The sequence below is a fragment of the Diceros bicornis genome, chromosome 38, assembly GCF_020826845.1.
Source record: "Diceros bicornis minor isolate mBicDic1 chromosome 38, mDicBic1.mat.cur, whole genome shotgun sequence".
Lineage (NCBI taxonomy): Eukaryota > Metazoa > Chordata > Mammalia > Perissodactyla > Rhinocerotidae > Diceros > Diceros bicornis.
The window spans coordinates 3,910,848-3,937,395 of NC_080777.1; the positions used below are offsets into that span (position 1 = coordinate 3,910,848).

At 40.1% G+C, this 26,548-nt stretch overlaps 1 protein-coding gene across 3 annotated transcripts in view; it reads left to right on the forward strand.

Annotated features, from left to right (window-relative positions):
• Nucleotides 1–26,548, forward strand: part of RGS7 (regulator of G protein signaling 7) — a 514,737-nt gene that overhangs the window by 166,036 nt on the left and 322,153 nt on the right. The window contains exon 1 of one of the 3 annotated variants that reach the window (XM_058533556.1): nt 20,364–20,448. The exons of the other annotated variants lie outside the window; for them this stretch is intronic. The gene's annotated coding sequence lies outside the window, so the exon portion shown is untranslated. Of the gene's footprint in view, nt 1–20,363; nt 20,449–26,548 lie in introns of those variants that run through there. 3 annotated transcript variants of the gene reach the window in all.

Here is a 26,548-nt window from a genome sequence, read left to right on the forward strand (position 1 = left end):
CCTCAATTGGTGCTGCAATGACTCACAACATTGATTGATTGATGATTAAGTGACCCCATCAACCAAGGTTTTTGAGAATCTAAAAAGCACTAGACCTTTGGTAGATTCTAGGACTTTGTGAACATATCAGGCGCGTTCCCACCCTTCTAGAACTTTCAGTTCAGTGGGAGTGTAGCCAGTGAGGCACCATGTTGGAAGGTAATTAGCTTGTGTCTTTAGGCTGAGCTACAATAGAGTAGGTACCTTTAGAATGCTACCCAGTGAGCACTGAAGGTATATAGCCCAGTTTGGCTGTATATCAACCTTAGAGTACAATCTGTAGCTGATATACCAGTTATAAATGGAAATGGTAATTAATAAAAAGTTTCTTTCTGTGACTCCAAACATTTAGTGTGAATAAATGGATTAAATTTTAACTGGATCCTTTACATATCAGTAAAACCTGAGATGTAGTCTTTAGAAACTATATCAAAACAAAGGAATATGATGTAATGGGGGAGTCTAAACTCTTTTTATCTTATGCAACATATCAGCCACATTATACACTGTTGACTACACCCTCCTTCTTGAAACACTTTCTTTTCTTGGCTTCTGTTCCTTTTCCTCTTTTGGTTTTCCTCCTACTTCACTGGCCCTTGCTGGCTCTTCACATTCTATGAGCCTCCAAATGCTGGACTCCCAGGGTTTGGTCTTGGGCTCTTCTTCTCTCTTCTCTTGTCTATGCTTAGTCTGTCCTTAAGTGATCACAGCTACTGCCACGGCTTTAAATGCATGCAAATGCTGATGCTTCCAAATGTACATCTCTTAACTCTCAACTGTCTCCTAGACTCTTGACTTACATATCCAACTACCTGTTTCACATCTCCATCTTATTACCAGTAGGCATCCTGAATGTAATGCAACTAAATTGAGCCTCTGGATTTCCCCCCACCCTTCACTTCCTCCTCAGTCTCCCCAGTCTCAGAAAATGACGCTTCCATGCACTCAGTTGCTTAGGCTTAAGAATAAGACCTAGGAATTAGCTTTGCTTACTCTCTCTTCTTCCATCCCTGCCCTCTTTCCAGGCATGCAGGAAGTCTTGTTGGCTCTATCTCCAAAAGATGTCTTGAATCTCTTCACCCCTCGACCTTCCCATTGCCACCCTCAGTCCAAGCCATCTTTATTTTTCACCTGAATTTTTGCAGTAGCCTCTTAACTATTCTTTCTGTCTCTACGTTTGCTTTCCTGCAATCCATTCTGCACTCAGCATTCAGAGTGCTATTTTAGTAACTTTAATACCTTTTGTCACATCAGGACATTCTCCTATTTAAAACTCTCCATTGGCTTCCTGTTTTTATGATAAAACCCAAATTCATGAATAGGGCCACCAATGATCTGGCCAGAGTAAACCTCTCCAACCCCATTTTCTATTGTGTTCCTCGTCTCTTTCTATGCTCCAGGCTCACTGGCATTCTTTGTTTCCCTGGAACATGCCAAACACATTTATATCTGTGCTTGCTTCTGCATTGGATGTCCTCACTTGGCCCTTTGACTTCTTGTCACCTCAGTGTCTGCTTACAGACAGACCTCTTTTGACAAGCTCTTTGAAGTGGCTTTCCACTCACTTTGTGACATGATCTGATTTTCTTTCTTTCACAGCCCGTTTCATTATCTCTTCATTGACTGTTACAGGAGTCTTTCTTCCTGCACTAGAATGGAAGCCCCTTGAGGCCATGCACTTGTCCATATTGTTCACTGTTCTCCTCCCAGTCCATCAGAGCACACATCAAGCAGGCAGGAAACACTCCTTGCATAAACCACTTAGCTCCAGGCATGGCCTCGGCAGTCCTTCTCAGTTTGGTGAAATGGTGACATGTCAACTGTACTCATCACTATTTTAAAACTTGAAAGGCAGAGACACATAGAGTCCTTTTGCTGGAGAATACCTCACGCTCAATCTCAGTATTTCTTAGAGGAGGGAATCAGCACAGTAGGCTAACAGAGGAGCCTGCCATGGGACTTCCCTCTTCTGGTTTTCACTCAAGTCCTAAGGCTTCAAAGTAGAGTCTCTTTTTCTTCATAAAGTTAATATTATAGTTAGCCATATTCAAGGCCCACAATACCCTACAGTAGGGAGACCACACAATATGTGAGCTTTGCCCCCCCAAAATGCAGCTCCTTTGTGTCTTTATATAAAATAGAAGCCCCAGTTCTCTCTTTCCTGTCCCATTGGGTGAGCACAAATCTCAGACCCTCACTTACTACTCCCGGGTTTGGGATCCTCAGCCAATTAGCAAAGTTCCTCTGACTCTTCTAGGTGACTAATGTCAGCCTGGAGGTGGTGGAGGGTGAAATGAGCACTTGAAAGATACTGACTCAGAAATAACTAAGCACTTCTCCCTCCATCCTTGAGATGAGTTTGTAAACAAGTAAACAAACTAATAACCCAAGTTTTGAAGCAGTGTCCTGGGCAGCTTTAGTTCCTGAAAACTCAGCTCTGATACCATCTATCCCTGATAAAAACTTCCAAGGCTCTCTATTACTTATGTATTCTGTCTTAGGATAATGTTCAAGGGCTCCTGATTTCAGCCCAGGGCTCCCCTTTACAATCTTATCTTCCATATCTTTACTTCAAAGGGAGGCAGAATAACAAAGGGGAGCTGGGGTCAGGCTGCCTGGATATCTGCCTCAGCTCTGTTGCTTTCTAGGCACCTTGGCCAACTTCAGTGAGTCTAAGGTCCTATCTGTAAAGTGGCTATAGTGAGACTTCTTGCCACATACTGATAGCACCTACTTAATTGCACAGACTAAATAAGACACTGCTGGTACATCACTTAGGGTCATTCCTGGTAAAGAATCACTGCTCTTTAAATGTTAGTTGTTTTTATTCATCCGCTATTCTTCTTAGCTAAATGGGTCTCTGAACTTGACCCATACATTCCTGTTTCAATGAGGTTGTTTAGGGTTGTTCTTTTCCCTGCAATGTCTTCTTTTCTCTCCTCCTCAACTATAGCCCCCATCACTAAACAAAATTCAGCCTTCTTAGGCATCTGATCTTTCCATATTTAAATTTACTGGCAGCTTAAGCCCCCCCTCCGTCCTCTGTCCTGGAGTCCTGCCACCACACGCCTTGGCACACTTTTTTCTTTGGATTCTCCTATTTCTCTACCGCCGTCTTATGGCGTTGACCACATTCTGGCCAGCGTTCTAGTATTGATGCAGACAATCACTTTCTTTCCTAGTCTGCAAGCACCAGGAGGTCTGTGAAAACTCTTAAAACTTGGACCAAAGCCTGGTCCTCCCTCTGGAGAGGTTGACCTCTTCCACCCCTGTGAAGTCCTGGTCAGCCATGCATGGAGCAGTGACCAAGGAAGCTGACACACACTTAGAGAGCCAGGTGAGTCCCCACCAAACTAGTGATGACCGACCAATGTGACTCTGCTGTAACCACTGACTAATCTCCCCCTCCTCTTTTCTACAGTTTGCTTTAGTGATGGTATAAAAATGCTAGAGAATCTGACAAGCTACTAATGTGTAATAGGAGGCAAGAATGCCGTCTTTTCTCGTGTATCTTCCTCTGATATTTTCTGTGAATTGGAGTCTAGAAACACATGAGAGACATTTTCCATTTCAAATATACTAAAGAAGACTCCAGAATTTCCTTTTCTGTGTTCACAGGACCACAGAGCCCCCTCTAATAGGAGCCCTCTTCGTACTGACCACAAAGGGTTGGAGGAGATGGAAGGAGTTGCCCTGGTCTAACTACTTTCTTGCTTACTTTTTGAAAATAGCTCAAGATTGTGATGTGTTCTAGCTTTGGATCCATCACTAATTAGCTTTTTTCCTGATATGTAAAATGGGAATTAGTAATAACTCCACCTACTAGAGTTTTAAGGATTAATTAAAATACTTCATACAAAGCTCTCAGCCCAGTGCCTGGCAAAGAGGATGGTTGAGTTGAGATCTTAAAAATAAAAGTATCCCTTGGGTGTGCCATGCAATACATTGAGTTCTCATCAGTATTAATGGCTCATTCTAATTCTGTGGATCTGAAAAAATCAATTTCTTTCCTGACATTGGGGACATTAGAATCAGTCACTGACAAATTTGCACTTTGGGGCAAGCAAAGATTTGCTATCCTAAAGTTGCCTCTTGCTTTCTGACTCTGATTTTAACACATAGAAGCTGCTTTTGTGGAGTGTAATTAAAGTGGTAGAATGCTTTTATATCAGATTTTCAATTTTCTCAACATGGTACCTCAAGCAATGCCCCAAGATCACCATTTTATCTAAAAATTGGATCCTGTCTTCTTAATTTCTTAGGATCGTTAAAAATGTTGGGCAAGTTTTCAACATATTCATGAAAAAGAGTTGTGAGCTCCTATTTTTCTTTGGTTTCCCTTCAGCAGACCTCAAGGTGGGTAGCAAGTGCTATAAATCCTATTGAATATTTGAAGTCAATGCACTTGGGAATAATTTGCACCCTTAAATGGTCAAACTGCCTGTGTACCGTGGGTGTTAGGTTAAAACTGACTCAGAAACATGAACAATATTTTCTCACTCATCCTTCCTCCAGGATAAATATGAGTAGTTGTTGTGGCTGAGTATGTTCTGGAAGGAGGGGAATGTGGACCCTTGTGGCCCAGTACTGCCTAGCAGCTGTATGTCTTACTATAAAACTACAGTATTCTCTAGCTTGACTGGTGGGAGAGCAGTGGTGTCAGTGGTGGTGGGGAAGGGGTGTTTTGGAGACAAAAATTGGTAATTTTCAGATTTCCATCAAAGTAGCTAATCTAAAGCCAAATAACCACTTTTCTCTCAGACCAATCAACCATACTTTCTGTATACTTTGAAGTACATACTTTTGGCTATTAAATTCCTAAAATATGTTTATATACATTATGATATATGATCTTCATAACAACCCTGTAACCTAGGTAAGGAAGGCATCTTTATTTATTTGAACAGAAAAGGAAAGGAAGAGTCAGGCAATCAAAGTATCAATTCACTGGAAGAAGACTCTGACTCCACAGCAGAGGCCTGAGTGTGGAGTCCACAGACTTCGGTTCAACTCCTACACTTGCCCCATATGAATGGTGACTTTGCCAAGGGATAGAATACCTCTGAGCCTCAGCTTATGCATCTGAAGAATGAAGATAATAATAGTCATCATGTATGGTTTCCTACGAAGAACATAAATTGGACGCTGTATTTAAGATACTTAGATGGTCTAATAATCTCTAAGGAAAAAATTTGCAATGGCCTATTTATGCTTTCCTTTCTACCACCAAATAGTTATGCCAAGCAAATTCCTTGGCTCCCTTTTATTGCAAAAATTTGACAGAAAGAAGGCCTGATTGCTACATGTATCCTTAAAATTGCTTGTCTTTTGTGTTCTTTAAAGGAGTATTGTGAATTCTGAAAAAGAAAAAAAACAATAGCTCAGTTACTGGTAGATAATCTCTGCTTTTTATTGCATTCTCTCTGAACTTTGGAAATAAAATTTCTTTCCCTGCTGGTTCTGTCATTTTCTGCTTGACTGAAACAGATGACTCATTTCTCCAGGTTTGAAGATGGCAGTGATTTAAAGTTTTCAACGTCACCAGCAAATTAACTGACATCAAAATCAAGGCTGAGTTTAGACACACAACCAGATTTGTTGTGTCCTTGGGTTGTCAGTTCAAACCTGGCTAATTCTGTCTAACGTGAGTCCACCTTGCTGTCCACGTAGCATTAAACTCTGGGTGGTACCTTACTTTTAGTCAGTGAGTTAAAAAAGGTACAAATTTCAATAACCATGTCTTATTCTTTGCCCTGCTCTTCTTGTTAAGTATTGGATTTTAAGATACTATTTTTTCTGTGAATGAATGTAATTATTTCAAATCCTGAATATAATACCTATCTTTTTATTTCACCATTTTAGTCCTTTTGTTTTGTATTGTCCTTATCAAAGTCAGTGTGTTCATTTATCCAGAAGCGTAACAGCAATGCCAGGAAAGACCCTGGAATCTGGATTGCTTTGTAAGCTGTGCTTTCTTTAATATGTATAACTTGGCAGAATCAGAGAACAGAAGACAAAACCAAGTATCCTGACAGCACAGAAGTGATTGTATAAACAATGGAACAATGGGAAAGCAGCTTCTAGAGCCCGCTGAGTCCTGATGGGGAAACCCTAGTTTGCTGAGGGCTCATCTAACATAATTAGTTCAGTTAACCTTTCTCTCCCACAATTTTCCATTTGTTAAATTGTGAAGGTAGTACACTTTTTCCTGGGTTGTTAAGAAGAGCACCGACACTAAATCACATAATATCGAAAGAAAGGCATTGAAAAAGAAACAAGGTCAATCCATTTGTCTACAGATTCATTAAGTTTGACTGATTTTTTTTTCCCTTACTGAACTTAGGGATTAATAAACATTACAAAGTTGTTTAAATTAACTACTTATCTGATGAACATATAGAGAAAGCCGGAATCCTTTCCATTTCATGTACCTTTGTCACTCATGGATTAGGTAGATAAATAATCCATTTCTCAAAATACTCAAGGTATTACCACATGTAACTCAATGACAGCTACTATAAACTGATTTAAAAACCTCTATAACTCTCTTACTACCGTAAAACCCAACTCCAGAGGATTTCTGAATCATATTAGACTATGATTGTAGATTTACATTCATGTTTAAACATTCTGACATTTTGTTTCATGGAACTATGGCTCATATTAATGTTCAATAAATATTTGTTGAATGAATGAATAGATGGATAAATGAAAGAACAATTATAGGAGTTAAAAGAACTGAGGCATTGACATTACTAAGATCATGTGGCTATGTCTCAGTTGAGTTGTTGAACAATGAGAATAATGTCTGACTTGGGGATTATGGTGAGAAATGAGGAAAAAACTTTGGAAACCACTAATAACTATTCAATTGTAATGTGATGCTTTATTTAGTATGGTAAGATTTGATTTTTCCAACATTATGAGAAAATGACATGTTTGATGAATGAAATTTCAAGGCTTTCACCTATTTAGGTAGCATTAAAAATAACTAATTTGACAGAAATGTTTCTGAAATATGGTACATGTTTCTTTCCTTTATTAAATAGAACATAATGAACATAATTTAACCTTGCTTTAGTGACTCATGGTTATTATTACAAAGTGGGCTGCACAGCAATAATTTTTCCTTGGTTATTAAAGTTTGTAGAACTGATGGCTCTTACATTCAATGGCCCCAGAGTGTGTTGCTTGTCTAATTGTGTTATTCCTGTCCCCTGTCACTTCTCACTATCCTAAACAGATGATATAATTGCTTCTGATCTTTAGTTCTCTGTATTTTTGGATGAGATCAGATCTACAGGGGAAAACTGGAATCTAAGCCTGTTAGGGGTAATATTTCTTTACCTAAAATGCAAGGTAAATAATTTTCACCCTGGAACTGGAGTGATTCTCTGTGCTCAATAGGAGAGTGAAACTTTCTTTATCGCACGGGCAAAGTCACTTTCTGCTGTCCACTCTATCTTCATCTGCCAGTTCACAGTGGCCCATATTTGTGATTGCATAATGTCTCTGCCAGCCTGCCTTTTCCTTGACAGCATGGCAAACTTGGGCAGAAATCATAACCATTATTCGTTCCACCATGGTGCCTCACATACGTAGTAAGTTCACGATAAATGTTGGCGGAAATAAATGCATAAGAGATTCTCAGGCTCTCTGTCTCTGTCTCTCGCTCTCCAAATGGGGCTATGTGTATCTTTTCAGGATGGTTGCAGAGTTGTCTGGAATCAACACATATGAAAGGATAATTGTTTCTGCTTATGATACTCAGGGATGATTCACTCAGGTTTCACTTCTAAAATGACATTTTTAAAAGAGACTTATCCATTTGATAAATGAAAGGAGGGAGGCAAGAGAGAAGGGCATATAAATGAAAATTAAGTTTATTCATTATTTCAAATCTTTGGAAATTAATTCAAAACAAAAGCAGTGGCTTAAAAGGTCAGGAGTCTGGGGACAGTTTAACTGGGTCCTCTGCTCAGGGGCTCGCAAGGCTGAGATCAAGATGTAAGCCGGGCTGCATTCTTATCTGGAGGCTCGACTAGGGCAGGATCCACTTCCAAGCTCCCTCAGTTACTGGCACAATCCACTTCCTTTCCAGTTGTAGAACTCCTCGTGGTTTTCTTCTTCCAAGCCAGCAATAGAGAGAGAGCAGTTGCTGCTTCAAGTCTCTGATCGATAGATGCTTTTAAAAGGGTCTGATTAGGTCAGAGCCATAGTGGACATCTCCCCTTTTGTTAGCTTCATTAACTACTCTGCATAATCCCTTAACCTTTGTTACATAACACAATCATGGAAGGGATTCCCCATCACATCTGCCATATTTTCTCAATTAGAAGTAGGTCACAGTTCTAGCCCTCATGCAAGGGGAGGGGATTGTACAAACATGTTGATGCTAGGGGTGGGAATCATGGAGGCCACCCTAGGGTGTGTTTGCCATATGTGTATTGCCATGAGAAATTGTAGTCTTTCAATGAATTTTATGGAAATAAGTATCATTTGTATTATCCATAAGTCATAGGCAACATTTTATTTTCCCTTTCCTTTAGTCTCCTCATCCAATTCATCAAAAGGTACTGGATTTTATCTCTAAAACATATCAAAAATGTGTCCCCTCCACTCCACCTCCAGCCCCACCCTCTTTGTGCAGGCTGCCATCTCCCACGTGGACTGTGCTCCCATCTCATTTTCCATCATTCCTCCCAGAGTTGAACATATAATGTAAAGCAGCTCTTGTTGTAATCCATGGTTGAATCCCTCTCATGAGTTGCTAGTGCATTTAGAGTAAAATCTAAACTCCTAATAAAATGGTTAGAAGTTTATATTGGCTGGTATTAGCTAATCTGCAAATAATAGAAACTCCGAATTGACTCCCAGCGCAAGCGTCTTCTTGTAGTTCCTCAGATATGCGGACCTCTTTCCCTGCTCAGGGTCATTGCCATAGCTGCTTCCCCTTAAAATGTTTTCCCCGCTCATCCTCTTGTTCTTCCCTGTCTCCTTCAGTGACTAACTCCATCTCATCCTTCAGTTCCTAAGTTCAAATGTCACCTACTAAGAGAGGCGTTTCTGGCCACTGTATTTAAGTCCCCCATTTTTATTCTTTATTTCGGCTTCCTATTTCCTTCATAATGTTTACCCAATGGATGACTTTAAAATTTGCTTTCTGTAGTTGGTTGAGTCCTCCCCAAATTCATGTCTATCCAGAACCTCGGAATATAACCTTATTTGGAAATAGGGTCTTTGCAGATGTAATTACAGTCATGGGCCACGTAAGGACGTTTTGGTTAATGACGGACATCCTATACCACATGGTCCCATAAGATTAGCACAACATAGCCTAGGTGTGTAGTAGACTACACCATCTAGGTTTGTGTAAGTATACTCTATGATGTTCACACAACAACAAAATTGCCTAATGACGCATTTCTCAGAACATGTCTGTGTCCTTAAGTGAATCATGAGGACATGCAGCTAAGGATCTTGAGAGGGAATCATCCTTAATTTAGGTCAGTCCCCAAATCTAATGACTGGTGTCCCTACAAGAAGAAGAGAGGACACAAAGAGACACATAGAGAAGAACACCATTTGAAGATGGAGGCAGAAATGGGAGTTATGTTGCCACAAGCCGAGGAATACCAGAAGCCACCAAGAGCTGGAATACCCCAAGAGGAATTTTCCGCTAGAGCATTTGAAGGCAGCGTGGCCCTGCCAACACCTTGACTTCAGACTTCTGGACTCTGCAACTGTGAAAGAATAAATTTTTGTTGTTTTAAGCTATGCAGTTTGTGGTGATTTGTTTCAACAGCCCTAGGAAACTAATACACTTTCCTTTTTATTTTATTTTATTTTATTTTTTTCTGACCGTTCTCTAGAATGTTGCTTCTCAGACATGAACCTGCATCCGAGTCACCATGAAGCCCTGTTAAAACAAATTGCTGGGCTCAAACCTCAGGGTGTCAGAATCAGTAAGTCTGAGGATCTAAGATGGGGCCTAAGAATTTACATTCCTAACAGTTTCTCGGCTGATGCTGATGCTTCTGGACTGGGGAGTCCAACTTTGAGAACCTGCTCTCAGGTATAAGTGTTTGAGGGTTGGGACTAGATTCATCTTTTTCAACATCGTGTGCTCCACCCCTGGCGTGGAGTCTGACACATGCTGTACCATCATTAAATATTTGTTAAGTGAATTATTAAATTGGTAGGTTAAGAAAATCATATTGGTGTATGTTACTCATCCAACATATTCTACTCCCAGCATGAGTGCTGGTTAAAAATATAAACTGCTGTGCCCAAGAATCAAATTGTATACACATTGAGTACCTACCTCCAACTGTGGTGTTAATAGCTAGGTCTCCTAGCTCCTTACCAACATAAGTCCATCAAATGATGAGAATCCATAGACAGAAGGAGGGAACCCTTTATGCAGAGGTAGCTGAGGATTGGAATGGAATGGAGTGCAAATTTGATGATATGACCGCACATGAATGGCATATTCAGTACCATGGTTATGGTCATTTGAGCTAGATGTTTTCCAGTGATGCTCAGATTATGTAAGACTTTACTGGCAGCTCTGAGAATAGTTTCTTACATTCAGACTACTAAGAAAAAAAGTTTTCTCAATATTAGAATTTACTGATCTCAAGTATATATTAGCATATGCCCGTTGTGAACTGGTGGCCCATGGGCAAACTCTGCCCAGTGAATCTGTTTTGTTTGGCTTGTACAGTATTTTTTAAATGTGAAAATCTTCACATACATATACAGATATCTGGCTTCTTGAGAAAGGCCCTTAGCAGCAATCTGGCAGATCTGATTAGCAGCTGCCCCCTCTAGATGGGTCAAGGCCTCCTCAGAGTAACAGTCCCCCCACCGCTCATCTCATACCTGGCTTTCATTCATTTATGTTACTTGCTTGGCCCTCCTGTACACAACAGAGTTTTCAACCTGTTGTTGTGTTGTGTAACGAACGTTAGTGAACGTGTGCTGTGTATTAGGAACTGGAATTGGAGATGAAGAGATGATTAAGACAGCCCCAGCCCTCCAAGCACACAGGGTCTTTTGGGAGAGACAGGCACTGAAGCAAATAATTATAATGCTAAAAGCGCTATCATGGAGGTTTACATAAAGTATTATAAGAGTTACCGCTAATTATTGCAAAGAATTAGAAAAGAAACAAAAAGATCCAAAGATTTTTCTGTCCTACCTCAGATGAAATGCCATAAATGTGGGGAAGATAAAAAAAATAAAAACAATGGAGAATGATTCTCAGCAAAGTACATGATTTCCATTGGGCTTATCCTTTGCTTTTTTCTCTTTTTATATGAAACTGTTTTGTTCATTGAAAACGTTTAGTCTGTGCTCCTCTTATCTTTGCCACTGATGAGAGCAATCTGATAACAAAGCTATTGATTTTGTTTTTTTCTTTCTTCACGGTGTCAAGCACATGATAAAGTATTTCATTTCAGATTACTGCTTTTTCAGAGTCACCAGAAACCAATGATAATAAAAATAATCAAATAAACAAAGCAGTGCAGCCGCCGCCACCAATATGTTTTCTATTTGGCCAACAATGACTCTGGCCTACAAGACTCTCTTCATCAACAACTTGTCTTACTTTTCATCAGAATCACCATTTTTAACCTGAATGTATGAAGCATGATAATTGCCTGGGTAATTATACAGAAGTACTATTTCATGTAGGATTTGGCAGAGGAACACTTAGAGAAATGCCTCTCTGTAATCTGTGATGGCATTCACGCTCCTTTGGCCTCTGCCCAAAGGAATTTTCTTGACCTCCCAGGAATATGCGCCTGATTATCTGTGTTGATTACTGATGGGAAAAGAACAAAACATCAGAACCATCACCTAGAGAGGAGAGGTTCTCAGGCTTAAAGTCTATGGATTTTTGTACATGATGCTATCCTGAACAATAGTGGGGTCCACCAACACAGAATTTTCAGCAAAATGAGACTAAGATAGTGAGTGTAATTACTAGGTCCAGGAATTTCAAGATCTTCTTAAAGTGACTATCAGTGCCAACCATCTGACTTTGTGGGAGTCTCATTTCTTGACTACATGTGCCCCATACCTTCTACTCTAATGCCTCTTTCTACTCTCTCTTACCTCCTGCAGTCCTGCTCAGTATTTCTACTCTCTTCCAGTGTATTCTCTTGGTCAAGGATGGTTAAGTTATCCTTGCTTTATGTCTTTTTTTTCTCTATAAAAACAAATATTTCTGCCTCTTATGTGAGAAGGTAGTGATAAGAATTAATCTGATACAGTCCAGGAAAGAATTAAATGTATATTATTGGGTTGTTGCAACCAAATAAAGACCATCCTTAAAATTTCATGGAAGTATGGCAAATATTTCTTAAAAGTCAAGCTTTTGAAACATGAAGGGCACCAAGCATTATTTTGTGCTTAACATGTTCAGAGCAGGGCCGGCCCCGTGGCTTAGCGGTTAAGTGCGTGCGCTCCGCTGCTGGTGGCCCGGGTTCAGATCCCGGGCGCGCACCGATGCACTGCTTCTCTGGCCATGCTGAGACGGCGTCCCATATACAGCAACTAGAAGGATGTGCAACTATGACATACAGCTATCTACTGGGGCTTTGAGGGAAAAAAAAAAAAAAGGAGGAGGATTAGCAATAGATGTTAGCTCAGAGCCGGTCTTCCTCAGCAAAAAGAAGAGGATTAGCATGGATGTTAGCTCAGGGCTGATCTTCCTCACAAAAAATAAATAAATAAACATGTTCAGAGCAGCATGCATTTATTTGGTGTGAAATATTTCTTTAAAAGTTAGCATCATCTGGTGCGTCTGGCTGTGCTGGGAACTTGGAGTGTGTTAATCTGGTAAGGAGATCCTACGGAGGGTGTTGTTAAAAGCCCTGCTGTGGTTTTTATTCTTCTACCTTTCCTGGTCCTGGCCTCCTGGGTTAGCACATTGGAAGGACTGTATGACCAGAATTGACCACTGTGTTTAAGTTTCCAACACAGCCAGTGTTCTTTGATTTTATGCTGGCCAATCTACGTGTTACTTGTACCTGACCAAAATGATCTTTCATTTAAAGAGTGGTAAGCCTCAGGCAAAAACTCTAGAAATATGATAGGAAAGTAATTGTTAAAAATCATTGACCTTCAGGATAACTATTCTAGTGTGTTGGAATAAAAGTTCCAACTTGATTTGATTTGGCTTTAGGAGTTTTGAATAGGAGACACAAGGGAAGCTCTTGGGGTTGCCAGGCCTGCCTTTATCCCATTCTGAAGAAGTCCCCAAGCATGAATTTGAGGAGGTCAACTCACTATGTTCCAGGGGCTGGCCTGGCCCTATAGCCTCAGAGACCTGATTTGGTTAGTGCAACGGAGAGTCAACTCATCCCTCAGTATGCAAATACATATGATCCCAGCTCATAAAGCTGTACATAAAGCAGAGCAGAATTTGTCAATTTGTGATAGAAATTGGCAAGAGCACACAAACTTGTGTCCAATCCAGTACTCTCTACAGACAAAATACGTTAAGAAGCCACATTACAAATAGAAAGCTGGTTGGTGACCAAGTATTTGCAAAGAGAGGTGTTATGCAGTTACCTCCACAAGGACACATTTAGCCCTTGGACTGAATGGGTTGAAGAGTTGGGAGGTCACTACTAAGGCTTGCTTTAGGCCCCTTCTTTGTCTGGCTTCCTCTGACTAAGCCCCTATCTCTCCCATCAGCTGTGTTAAGCCACCAGTGGTTATGCTTTCCTAGCCATGGAGCTGGTCTCTCTTTAAGGAGACATTGCACACATCTGTTCCAATCATATAGTTTTCACAGTGATAAATCCCAAGACAACCTAACTCCCATCTTTTACGAGTTTTTGGAATGTAACACTATTTCCAACGTGCTAAGTCTAGGTATGCCTTCTAAACAAAAGACAGGCTTTAATGAAGGTAACAATTATCAAAGGATTGGAAACTGGTTTAAAAGCAAGTTTCAGATTGCCTTAATTCAAATAACCGCTCTGCTATTTAGTGGCTGTGTAAACTTGGCAAAGAAGTTTACAAGTCTGGTTCTCAGTTTTCCCATCTGTAAAATAGAGTAATAATACTTCGTGCTTAATAGGATAGTTATGATTAAATGAGATGATATATACACAATGTTTAGCAAATTTCTTGGCACTTATTGAAGTAAGCATTAAGTTGAATATTAGTTATTATTTTTAATAGTAGTATAGTCCATGCCATTTATGTAAACATTTTTAATCATGTCTTAAAAACACCATTCAGGTGAGGTAGGCTGGCCAGATCTGAATGGAGATTTTAGTTCTGTCAGGGCAATGAGCTCCCTGTGTCAGTAGCAGAATGTTCAGGATCCTTCTCACTGCTACTTCTGGATACATGGATAGCTATGGTCGCTTCTCATGGCTAAGTCCTATCAAAAATTATATTTCAGTTATTCTGATACATCTGCATATGCAGAGACAACAGAACATCTCCTGAAAGAGGGTGTTTTATTTTATGAAGATTTCCTAATCATTTCTACAGATTGTTTGGATATCATTAATTCATGTCTAACCAAATTCAAAATGCATCATCCACCATATTCCTTCTGATTTCAAGTCAGCAAAATGTGGCAAACCATACGAGTCCGCTTTGAAAAGTCCTGCTATAGATAGAAAGGCCTGGATGGTTTGATACAGTCAGGAAAAGAGAAATCAAATGTCAATTAAAAGATTTAATAAGCTGGAATGGTGCAACAAAATATACAACTCTTCCGTAATTTCAGGACAGTTTAGATATCAAAGTAACTAATTACCATTTTCATTCTGAATTGATGCATTACTATTATGAAATAGCTCTTATTTTATAGATATACTTGATAACACATTTAAAGAGTCAATATATTGAGTTTAGTGAGCATGAAAGTTATAACAATACTCTGTTTTAAATTCAAACACACATTCCCCATCCCCATTCTTGATTGCTACCCATTTCACCTGTTCCACGTACCATTCAGATGATGAGTCACTCACTCTGCTTCACTTGGAAGAGGAACAGAGTAACGTTTATCATTTAGTGTCTGAATGAATTTTATAAAGAGGGTGAGATCTTAGCCAGAGCTCTTTGGACTGTTCAGAAGGAAAGTATTTTGTTGCTCTCGAGGGCTGAGTTATGGTCTGTATCACAAGATGATAAGGCAAGAATGATGGAACATTGCTTTTCCAAAGTCCTTTCCAGGACAATGCCTAGCCCCAGATGTTTCCAGATTGAAATCATACATCTGACAGGTTATAAAAGGAAGAGCTAAAATAGAAATCTCAGGTCCATATTACTTAATGATAACGTGAAGTTCTAAGTACTCTATTGACAGTATGACAAAATGGCCCTAGGAAAATGTTTCTTCCTGCCATATTGACTTAACCTTTTGCAGAGGTGCCCATTTCTCACCTGCTGTGCCTTTGGCCCAGAACACCCTCTCCCCTTCCCATCCTTTGTCCAGATGGCTGCATGGTGCTTATCTTCCACGGACCTAACTCTACATCACCTTCTCTTAAAGATACTTTCTACACTGGCCTACTTCTTGTCTGACTTAGGTGTCGTTCTTCTATGTTTTTCTTCTTTGATCCATAACACTTTGCTCATACTTCAATGCTCTTATTAACCAAGCAGAAATATCTCATTTTCTTGTCTATTTTTGAGTGAATAGTAGATGTCTAATATTTGTTCAATAAGGAATAAATGAATAGATGGAAAGAAGGAATGTTTCTTTCTGCCTGGGGCAGTTGGCAAGTTCTCACTTTTGGATTGTTCTAGAAGGATGAGTAGGTGTTTGTCAATAAAGGAAGAAAGAAAAGGGGATTCTGAGTAGGAAGAACAGTGCATGCAAAGAACACGGAGTTAATGAAAACAGGTGGTGAGTAGGGGGAGGAGTTAATGTTTTGGTGTATAGTGAGGGAAGAGGGTGAGAAAAATGCAACCAGGTGGGTGATAGAACATAATGCTGGACAGGTTAGGTGAGATTACAGTGTGAAAGGCTTTTAGACTGGAATAAGCAGAAAAGAAGGCATCGTAACTTCTCAGATAAGCAACTGATGGAATAAAAACAGATTATGTGTTCACAAATGATATAAAAAATAAAAAATATTTATCATTCCTTTGTGAACTCTGACTCCATAAAGTTCAATATGCTTTGAAAAATAAGAAGAAACGTAAGCCCCTGGGTGCTCTTTTGAGAAATGCTACATAAATAAATTAATTGTTAGAGAGACAGATAGGTGGCTTCCTGGATATGTTGTAACAAAATTGATTTTTATGATTTTCAGTGCCTGTGGGAACCCTAGACATTTTTGTATTTAATTGACCTTTAAAGTGGCCTTTGGGATTGAAAATCTCATTTCTAATCTTCCGATATTTTGGACCATAGGATTTCAGGCCTCTGAAGAATAAGTGCTATTGTGTCAAAGCCACTGACTCCCAAGGATGAATTATAATTCTGGAACTGTTAGGGAAAACATCTTCCACCTTAGTTTGGAGGCAGATCTAAAATACTCTTTACACTAAAACAGGTATCATCATTGCTGGCACACTTCCCTATTGCTTGCATGTTAGAAGATGTGTCCTTTCATAAGTCTATTCAACATTAGAACATTAGAATGGCTCCTATTTATTTGACAAATATGATTTTTCCATATTTTAATGCAGATATTTTGACCTAAAGAGTGTGAAGAAAGACAGTCCAGGTTTGAGTCTGAATTTTGGTCTATAAATCCTTGTGTACTTCCATGAAAGGTGCTTAGAGTTTTGTGAGAGGCTATATATTTATAGAGATGAGTATATGTAGCAAGTCTGTCTATGTGAATACCCAAATTGGGGCATTCACCAGTAAGCAGATGTGTGATACTTTGCCCATGGATATCAGTCAATAGAATGTATAGTAGATGCCTATAAATCATATAGCTAAATCATATAGCTCAGGAGTCAGTAAATTTTTTCTGTAAAGGACCGGAGAGTATACATGTTTGGCTTTGTGGGCCATGCCGTATCTGTCACAACTCCTTGCCTCTGCCATTGTAGGGCAGAAGCGGCCATAGACAATATGTAAATGAATGAGCATGGCTGTGTTCCAATAAAACTATTTCTGGATACTGAAATTTAAATTTCATATAATTTTCACATATCATGAAATATTATGCTTTTTATTCTTTTCAACCAGTGAAAAACCTAAAACACATTCTTAGCTCATAAGCAATAAAAAAAACAGGTGACAGGCCAGATGTGGTCCATGGGCCAATGTTTGCTGACCCCAGACAGAGATGATCGTCTCTGCGTCTAGAATGGCCATCTGGATCTGCCAAATAGATCTACCTCCAAGCTGCGTGGGTAAGAAGCATCCCTTCCTCGGAAACCAGTTTTTACTTCAGTATTGATGAGAATGATTCTTACACCAGCTACTAACCACTTTTTACAGTTGGTGTTACCACATGGAGCCAACCAGGGAACACGCCGTGAGTCAGGGAGGAAAGGCAGTGTGGGAAGTCCCCTTGCCTACTTCCAAAGCTTTCCTAGCCTCAACTCCTCTCCCCCTCCACTGAGTCATGTTAGAGCATGAGACTTGTCAGGAGCTGCTGCCAGCCAGGGCTCCTGGAGATAGGCAGAAGCAATAGAAAGGGACATTCAGCAGGAGCAGAGTGGCACTGGTTTCCTGGTTCCATTTTGGCTGTCTTTCCCTTTTCTTCCAAGAGCTTCCAGTGGCATAGGGATGCAAGTTGCACTGATGGAAGTGCCAGTCCTAACAGCTGAGTGACTGATAGCATGCTTACACTTGGGAGGGATTTTTAAAATATATAGGTACACTCACACATATGTATGTATATACGTATATATGTCTGCATGTACAGGAAGCGGACTGTAGTCAGAGTTTGAGATATGAGATGCTAATTAAGAAGTATCCTTGGGACCAATATCTGGAAGTGAGGAGAAGGAAGCAGGAGGGAGGAGAGGGAGAATTTGGGCTGCAACGCAGGCCCAAAGACAGAGACCTAATGCGGAGCTCTGGGATTAGAATGGCCTTCAGAGTTGTCCCAAGTTGGGCTATGTTGGGCAGGTCTTTGTGCCCTCACATTGATTGTGTCATTAGACGGTGAACCACCCAGAAAGGGGTATGACTTTGAGTGGGGAAGTTCTCTGCTGCTGAGGACATCCATGAAGTGACTGACAGCTGAAGGCTGTGTACTGACTGCTCTCTCAGACCTAGGCCACAAGTCCTCAATGAAGGGATCTATCTATCCATTCATCTATCTATCTGTCTATCCATCCATTCATCCATCCATCCATGCATCCATCCATCCATGCATCCATCCATCCATCCATGTACCAATCAATCTAGAGTGTTTGTGTGTGTGTGTGTGTGTGTAAATTTAGGAATTCTAATATTATAGATCCTAGCATAGAGCCTAGGACTTGAAATAATTTGCTAGAAGGATTAACTGTGATTGATGCCTGACGAGGCGTCATAATCCCTATGATAGTTACTTTAATTTTATTTAGTCATATAGGAAGGACTAAGAAGTAATTGAGGCTTAGAGCAAAGAGGAGGGAACTCAAAAGAAGGATTTCTGATTCTCAGCCTGTAATCCATTTGGCTTTTTCTAAAAACCAGACAATACCTAAATATTAAATGTGAAGAATCATTCTACATGCAACACAATGGGCAGCTGTAAGATTAAGTTTCTTCGTTTGTGGTTTTTTAATATTTTTTAAAATAGAAGGCTACTGGAAATCTCATTTTGAGACTGAGGAAATAATTTTACTTTAACTATACTTATTTTAAGCAATCTTACTTTAAAGGTGCTTGATTTGGGATTGGCTTTCTTAGTTGACTGAGCAGCACAAGCCATTTGTAATTTTTTTCTTCAAACAAGCATTAATTTTGGACAATGTGCTTCTCTGGGCTTTCTGACAGTTCTCAAATTTCTTGGCCTCTCATGGGGCCCTGAAAAAGACAAAAGATGCCATATTTCTTCTTTCTAACAAATTAATCTATGTGAATCTCCATTTTCATTGTTTGAAGGCACATAATCAAAATGATTGTATTGCAATATCAGCTCGTTAAAAGTATTTATTTTGTTTTCATTACTAAGCATGAAATTCGTCTTTTGGCAGTTTATCTTGAGATTAGTGGCTTTGTGATAAAGTTATTTTTTATTGCCTTTATTTTGATTTTTCCCCATATCTAGACTACACTCTTTTCTTTAAAAAAACATAACTATTTGGACAATTTATATTTATTTATTTATTTATTTTTGCTAGTTACTGTCATTGCTGACTGCATCTCCTGTAGGAGTGATCATTATTAGACGCTCTCATGTCCCACGGGTCTCAAACGCCATCACTGACAGTGAAATCAGTTCAGTGACCCGGAATCGTCTGTCATTTCTCTCTCTTTGTCGTCTAATATGTCTCCAGGCTCTGCCAACTTGACCTCAGTATGATGAGTTTTCAGATTTTGGCACCTGCAGTAACTGCCTAAGGCTAGGTTCTAATTATCTGGCACCTGAGATATTTTGATGGCCTCTGGCCAGTTTCCCCGGCGTTGGTGGTGACACTGTACACCCAGCAGCAGATTCATTTTCAAGATGTTCTCATCACTCACTTTCTCTGGGCGCTGCCCTGGCTCTCGCTGGCCTTTTCTTAAGGCCCCCTCCTGCGGCTGCTGCCTACTATCACTTCTGTCCCAGCTCCCCGCTCCTCTGCCTCTGGGCCGTGCTGGCCTCCTAGGAAGCCAGACTGGTTTTCCCTGGGGGTCTGTACACCTGCCGCTCCCCTCTGTCTGAAATGCTGCTCTTCTCCCGCCCCCCATCTCCTCGGTGCTCTTTCCCCCCCTGCACTTAGGACCCTGCTCCAATACCCTCTTCACAGACCAGGATTCCCTTGGCACCTGTCCAAAAGAGCCAGCCCAAATCTTCTCCATCCCCTTACCCTCCTTCATGTTTATTCATGGTACTCACTAGTATCTAAAAATATTTTATATACTCATCACTTGCCTTCTGTCCTTCTTCCCCATTACAGAGCCTGTGTCTGTCTCCTTCACTGGTTCTCCCGTGTCCCTAGGAGAGGGCAACCGTCCTTACACTGACCCTCTGAGAAATTATACATGTTAATGAAATTACACATTTTATCATGTGTGTGAAAGCACGTTAGAGAATTTAAGATATATACAGATAAGAATATCGGTCCCTGATTTTGTGCAGCAGTGCTGCACCCTGGAGCGCTTCCCACCGTCCTCACTTCCAAACCGTGTTTCTTCCTTCCTTCCAAGCGCAGCGTAAGACTGGGCTTCTCCGTTAGACCATTCTCTGGCTGTATTTGAGGAGGCCAGTCCACAGTGCCCATTCCCTGCCTCGATTCTGGAGTAATGGAGACACAGACTGAGCGGTAAGGCCGAGGAGATCAAATTATCAACATTTTACTGATAAAGGCTACACTGGGGGATGGGGTTTAGATCTGCAGGCAAATGTGCCACCCAGTGCTGAGCACCCGAAGCAGACACACTCACCTGGGCGGCCGCAGGCAGCACTAGACTGAGCCCTGCCCCTCCTCTGCTGGGAAAAGCTTCCCCTGGAGGCACAGTGGAGATATCCTTGAATGCATTTTTCCCTTTAAGCCTTTTGTGAATCTAACCACTTTTTTTTTCAAATCATCTTATCGTATATGTGTAACTTGTATAACTCTCTTCTTCACCATATTGTACAGTCCTTCATTATGCATGTTGTAATGTGTTGCTCATAGTAAACATTCAGTGATTATTTTTCAAGTAGATTGAGCTGAATTGCATAGAGCTTGAAGGCAGTGAGCTGGGTCTCCCAGTACCTGCTGGAATGCTATGCCCTTGTGGCTGTGCACACTTCTGACACTCATCTACAATACATGCTACCACCCTCACTTATCAGCCCGACAAAATGCATTAACCAGTTAATTGGTTACACTTCCCGCTATTCATTTTCAACTGGTAATGAATAGTCATTGTGGATTTACACAAAAACCCGAAGGTGGATTTTGTTCATATATAAGATGCTTGGCAGAGGTGGCACATCTCTCCCACTCACAACTCGTTGACCGGAACATCATACAATGTGTATTATTTAAAATGGACACATGGCTCCATTCAACACAGGGGACCAACTCACGTCCTCCTAACATTTCCCCAGAGAGTGGAGAGCCAGAAATCCTTAGTGAGGAGCATGGGCGACTATGTCAACATTCCTGGCTACACTGAGTCAGTGAGACTAAAGCACATTATACTGTGGCTAAAAACATCTGGAGTATTCAACAGGCTTCATGAAAGAGTTGCATTCAATGACAAAAAATAGCAATTGCTATTGGTGAAGTTCTCAGTATTTCTGAATAACTTGAAAGAGCCTTTACTAGAGTACTGCTGCTCTATCTTCAGTGAATAATAACCTTTTCAATAGTGATACAAAAGGACAGTACCTTGAACCTGTATTTTCCTGTTTTTGAATAATACAAATTGTATAATATTATGATATGGTGTTTGATATTTTTAAACTAGGAGTTTTTCTTTTCCAGAGTTAGAGTTAAAATTATCAAGAAAAGTATCAAATATGCATGGCACTGGTATCCAGCTCTTCATTTCTCTCTCTCTTCAGGAATTTGGCCTGTCCTAAAATCCCCTTTTCTTGACTCTCAGTGAATTAGAGATGGTAGTACCTTCCTTCCTCATTTTCCATTAAGTCTCTTACTAGATTTCTCATTGGAATCAATGAGAGTGCTACTTATAGGGCCAAACATTAGGTTATAAAGACAAATAAGAATAATAGAGTAAATGGAATGTTCTGGAATAGCTTTCTTGATGAAGTGAATGTACCATTGGCATAGTGTGCAAAGGTGGCTCAGTCCACAGCCCAAGGTGGAGGAAAAGTTTTTAGAGACAACCACATGGCATCAAGAGTTGGTATTCCATTTGCAATTCCTATAGATGTCAACATCAAAATGTCTCTCTCCCTCTGAGGTAAAGGTCCTTAATATTAATTTAAGAGGAATTCTACTTGATATTTTTCTCGTTCTTCTAATGAAGGCACTGTATTTTAGTGCATCTTCTCATTAACTAGAATAGTAAGCCAGTGGAAATGGACTCATCCCATTGGATGTAACCCAAGTGTTTTGGCAGCCTGGAGTCCATCCTAAATGAGTTCGTAGTCCACCATCCCTCTGTTCACTCGACATCTCCCATCTGCAGTGCCATTGACTTTGCTCACATATATTGATATGTATGTAATTCAAGGACAAGGGAGGACACCCTCCCTTTAACACATGAGCATTGTACCCTTGGTCTGTGTATTCCCTCTGTACATGAGGAGCAAAGTGGTTTAGAAGAGATGCCCATTATTTCCCCACCCACTGTCAACCTCTATTGAACATGAAGCAGATGTCCCTACCAGCCTCATCCCAAAAAACATTTATTGCCTTTACACTATGGGTATGGGTATGGGTATGGATATGAGTATGAGTGTGGGTATGATTAACTGAGAGTTAACAGCTACTGCTGGTTAATAGGATATGGTCTGGCCATTCTGTACAGAACTTACTCTGGAGAACAGGGCCACGTCAGTGTAGTACAGGTGCAATGACATGACAAAACAGCAAGTCATGTCAGTAGTTTTAGTAAAAAAAGAAAATGCTAACATTACCTACTTATGAACTTAATTGGTTACATTTTCCACTTTTCGCTTGGTTGTTTGCTGTGTCTATGGCTGAAGTAAGCACTTGAGGAATACTTTCTGCTTTTTGTCCAATTAGAACCACAGATATCTGTGCTAGATGGAACCTTAAAGATCCTCTAATCCAGGGATGCCCTACTGGAGCAGGAAGGTCTTTTAAAGTGTCAGAATTGTAATTGTATTTTTTGTATGTGCATCAAAAGCAAAAATAAATAAGTGGAATTATATCAAACTAAAAACCTTCTGCACAGTGAAGGAAACAATCAACAGAATGAAAAGGCAGCCTACAGAATAGGAGAAAATATTTGCAAACAATATATCTGATAAAGGGTTAATATCCAATATATATAAGAAACACCTACAACTCAATAGCATCAAAAAAATTTGGTTAAAAAATGGGCAGAGGAAGTGAATGAACATTTTTCTAAAGAATGGCACCAAAGGATGGCTATTTAAGGAAAAAAAGATAAAAATTTTTGGTGAGGATGTGGAGAAAAGAGAACCCTTGTACACTTGTGGTGGGACTGTAAATTGGTATAGCCACTATGGAAAATAGGGTGGAGATTTCTCAAAACAAACTAAAAATAGAATTAGTATATGATCCAGCAATCCCACTTCTGGGTATATGTCCAGAGGAACTGAAATCAGCATCTCAATTCTGAATCAAGAGATATCTGCACTCCCATGTTTACTACAGCAATATTCACAATAGCCAAGACGTGGAAGCAATCTAAATGTCCACCCACACATTAATGGATAAAGAAAATGTGGTATATACATGCAATGGAATATTATTCAGCCTTAAAAAAAGAAGGAAATCCTGCCATTTGTGACAACATGGATGAACCTAGAGGACATTATGCTAAATGAAATAAGCCAGCCACAGAAGGACAAATACCACCTGATACCACTTCTATGATGAATATAAAATAGTCAAACTCAGAGAAGCAGAGAGTAGAATGGTGGTTGCCAGGGGTAGGGGGGAGGTGGAAGTGGGGGGGTATTAGTCAAAGGGTACAAAGTTTCAGTTATACAAGATGAGTGAGTCCTAGAGACATCTGTGGAGCAGCACAGAGCCTATAGTTAACAAAACTTCATTATATACTTAAAAATTGGCTGAGAGGGTAGATCTTATGTTAAGTGTTCTTATCATACACACAAAAACAATCATCTTAAAAGAGTAAAATTAGGACAACCTTATACAAAAGGAATAAAGATAAAGTAAAATATTTTTTAAAAAGAAAATATATAATGACTAAAAGCTATTACGAATTCAATAGTGCTTTTAAATGATACTGGTTTTCTTAGGCACAAAAATCTACATACATGTGAAACCGTTATTATACGTGTGTGTGTGTGTGCGTGTGTGACAAATAATGTATTCAGTCTTTCCATAAGGCTTAGAATATATAGAGATTTTCAGATCTTTACAATAACTTCAGTGTTGACCCAACTGGTGGGGAACCACCAACCTTGTCTCTCTGTATCATTTTATGAATGACGAAAACATCAGGTCAAGTGACTTGCTTCAGGCCACACATAGCGGAAAGATGGTTGTCATTTAGCATTATGGTTATTATTTATATTTCAGCTAATACTTATGTGAGTCTATTTTGCATCAGGCACTGGGCTAAATGCTAGGAATAAAGTAATGAGACATAATGCATGAGAAGTTAAGAGATACACAGGGAAACAAAAGGGTTTCTAACTTATACTGAACGTAATTATCAGTAGAATCTATTCATTACCATCTGGCTAAATAGAAGCGAAATCAATAGAAAATTTGAAATAACCACATAGTCCAAGTAAAGTTGTCCTGTCTCCGGGCACATAGATATAGTTACAGGATGTGAGGCCTAACATACTTGCTGGGAAACGGTAGTCACTCAATAAATATTTTTTTAAATGAACAAATGAATGGATGAGAAGACGGTAAAGAAGGAGCAAGAAAATAGCATGTGTTTTGAGTCCCTATATGGCATTGTGTTGATTCCTTACGTATATAACACTTATTCTAGATGAGATATTTAATCTGCCCAAAAAAGAAAAAAAATCAAAATCCTATTACTTTGTGGACTGATTGTCAAAATGATTTAAAAACATATTTTATTGGTATCCTGCATAGAAATTACATGTCGACACTGTGGGATTTCCTGGTAGTACTGGCACTATTGTCTGAATCATTTATGTCTATCATTATCAAATCTTTTGTTATTTTTCCTTAATCATAAAATATGGAGAAGGGAAAATTTATTATATTTTACAGATGGTAGAAGATCAAAGCAGAGAAAGGTAAATGACTTACCCAAGATCATATAACAAGCATGTTCATCCAGAACTGAGAAAATAATCCTACGTCTAGGTTAAGGTTTGCTAACCTTGGCGAACAGTAATGGTGGTCCAACCTTACAACAGATGGAGGTTAGCTTAGATTACACAGTTTTGGCGTATAAGGAATGGCCACACTGGATACAAATGAGTGGGGAGGAAAAGAACCGGGGGCATAGAATTCCTTTGCATTATTCATTGCCTCTCCTGATTCTTCTGATAATCTCTGGACCTTTCTTTGACTAGCTAGAGAGCAATTCCTTTCTGGAGGATGCCCTTGGTGAAAAATGGAGTCTTGTGTGTATGTGTTCTTAGTTCCATGTGGCAGGCTGGAAGGGGTGATTGTCGACACCAGGGATGCTTTGGATGAAATAAATGTGCAAGCAGCATGGCAAAACTTAACCATCAAGGAAGCAAAAGAAAACAAGCATTATCTTCTTGAGAAAGGCAATGAGTGACCTCTGGGGAGAAAGAAGAGGATTTCTTATTTTCTTGCTTTGGCTTATAGTGTATGGTTGGGAATCTTGTCCCTAAATTATTTATGGTCAGAGGTCAGCTATTGTGATAAGGGAGCAATTGTGTGGCTATTCTGCTCCCATATCAGCAGCTTCAGCCCAGAACGTTCTTGCTTTCTTCCTTGACTTTCTCAGCTGCCCCCCCCCCCCCGCCCTCACACGGCAGATCTGTGGTCACCTCTTTATCTTCGGCCAACAGATAAAAATGGTTTATCCTTTCCAAACTGGGACTGTTCCCTTTAAAGGAGAACTTAAGTGAGAAACGTCTTATAACTTGTATCTTCCTCAACACGGAGAGGAATATCAGGAAATTTTCAAAGTGGGAAAACACTCAAGGAAAATGCAAAATTCACTCTATTATCACCTAATTAAACTGGGAATAAGACTATGGAATCACAGAATTTTAAAATAGCAGAGAACCTGGAAGGGTGTCTAATCCAACCTTGAACACGAAGTGGAAATCCCTTGTCAAAAATCCTGCTTGAGGGGCTGGCCCGCTGGCATAGTGGTTAAGTTCGTGTGCTCTGCTTCGGCGGCCTGTGGTCCGCAGGTTCGGATCCCCGGCAGGGACCTATGCACCACTTATCAAGCCATGCTGTGGCGGCGTCCAATATAAAGTAGAGGAGGCAAGGCATGGATGTTAGCCCAGGGCCAATCTTCCTCACCAAAAAAATTTTTTAAAATCCTGTTGGAAGCCTTCCAGCGGTGGTAGGGATACTTTCTCTCAGGTCAGCGCACTCCCCTTTTATGGAGCTCTAATTGGTATGAGCTTCTGCCTTCAAACTCTGCCTGGAGCGAGTCGGTATATAAAACATTTTATAAATGGCGCCAAAGCCTGAGGTGGGAGAGCAGGAGGGAAGGAGGAATGCAAACACCCCTCCATCCCCTGCGCTGCCAAGCCCTCCTGACTCACTTCAGCTGGCCCCCGAGAAGGTTAAGATTTCGGAGGAGAAG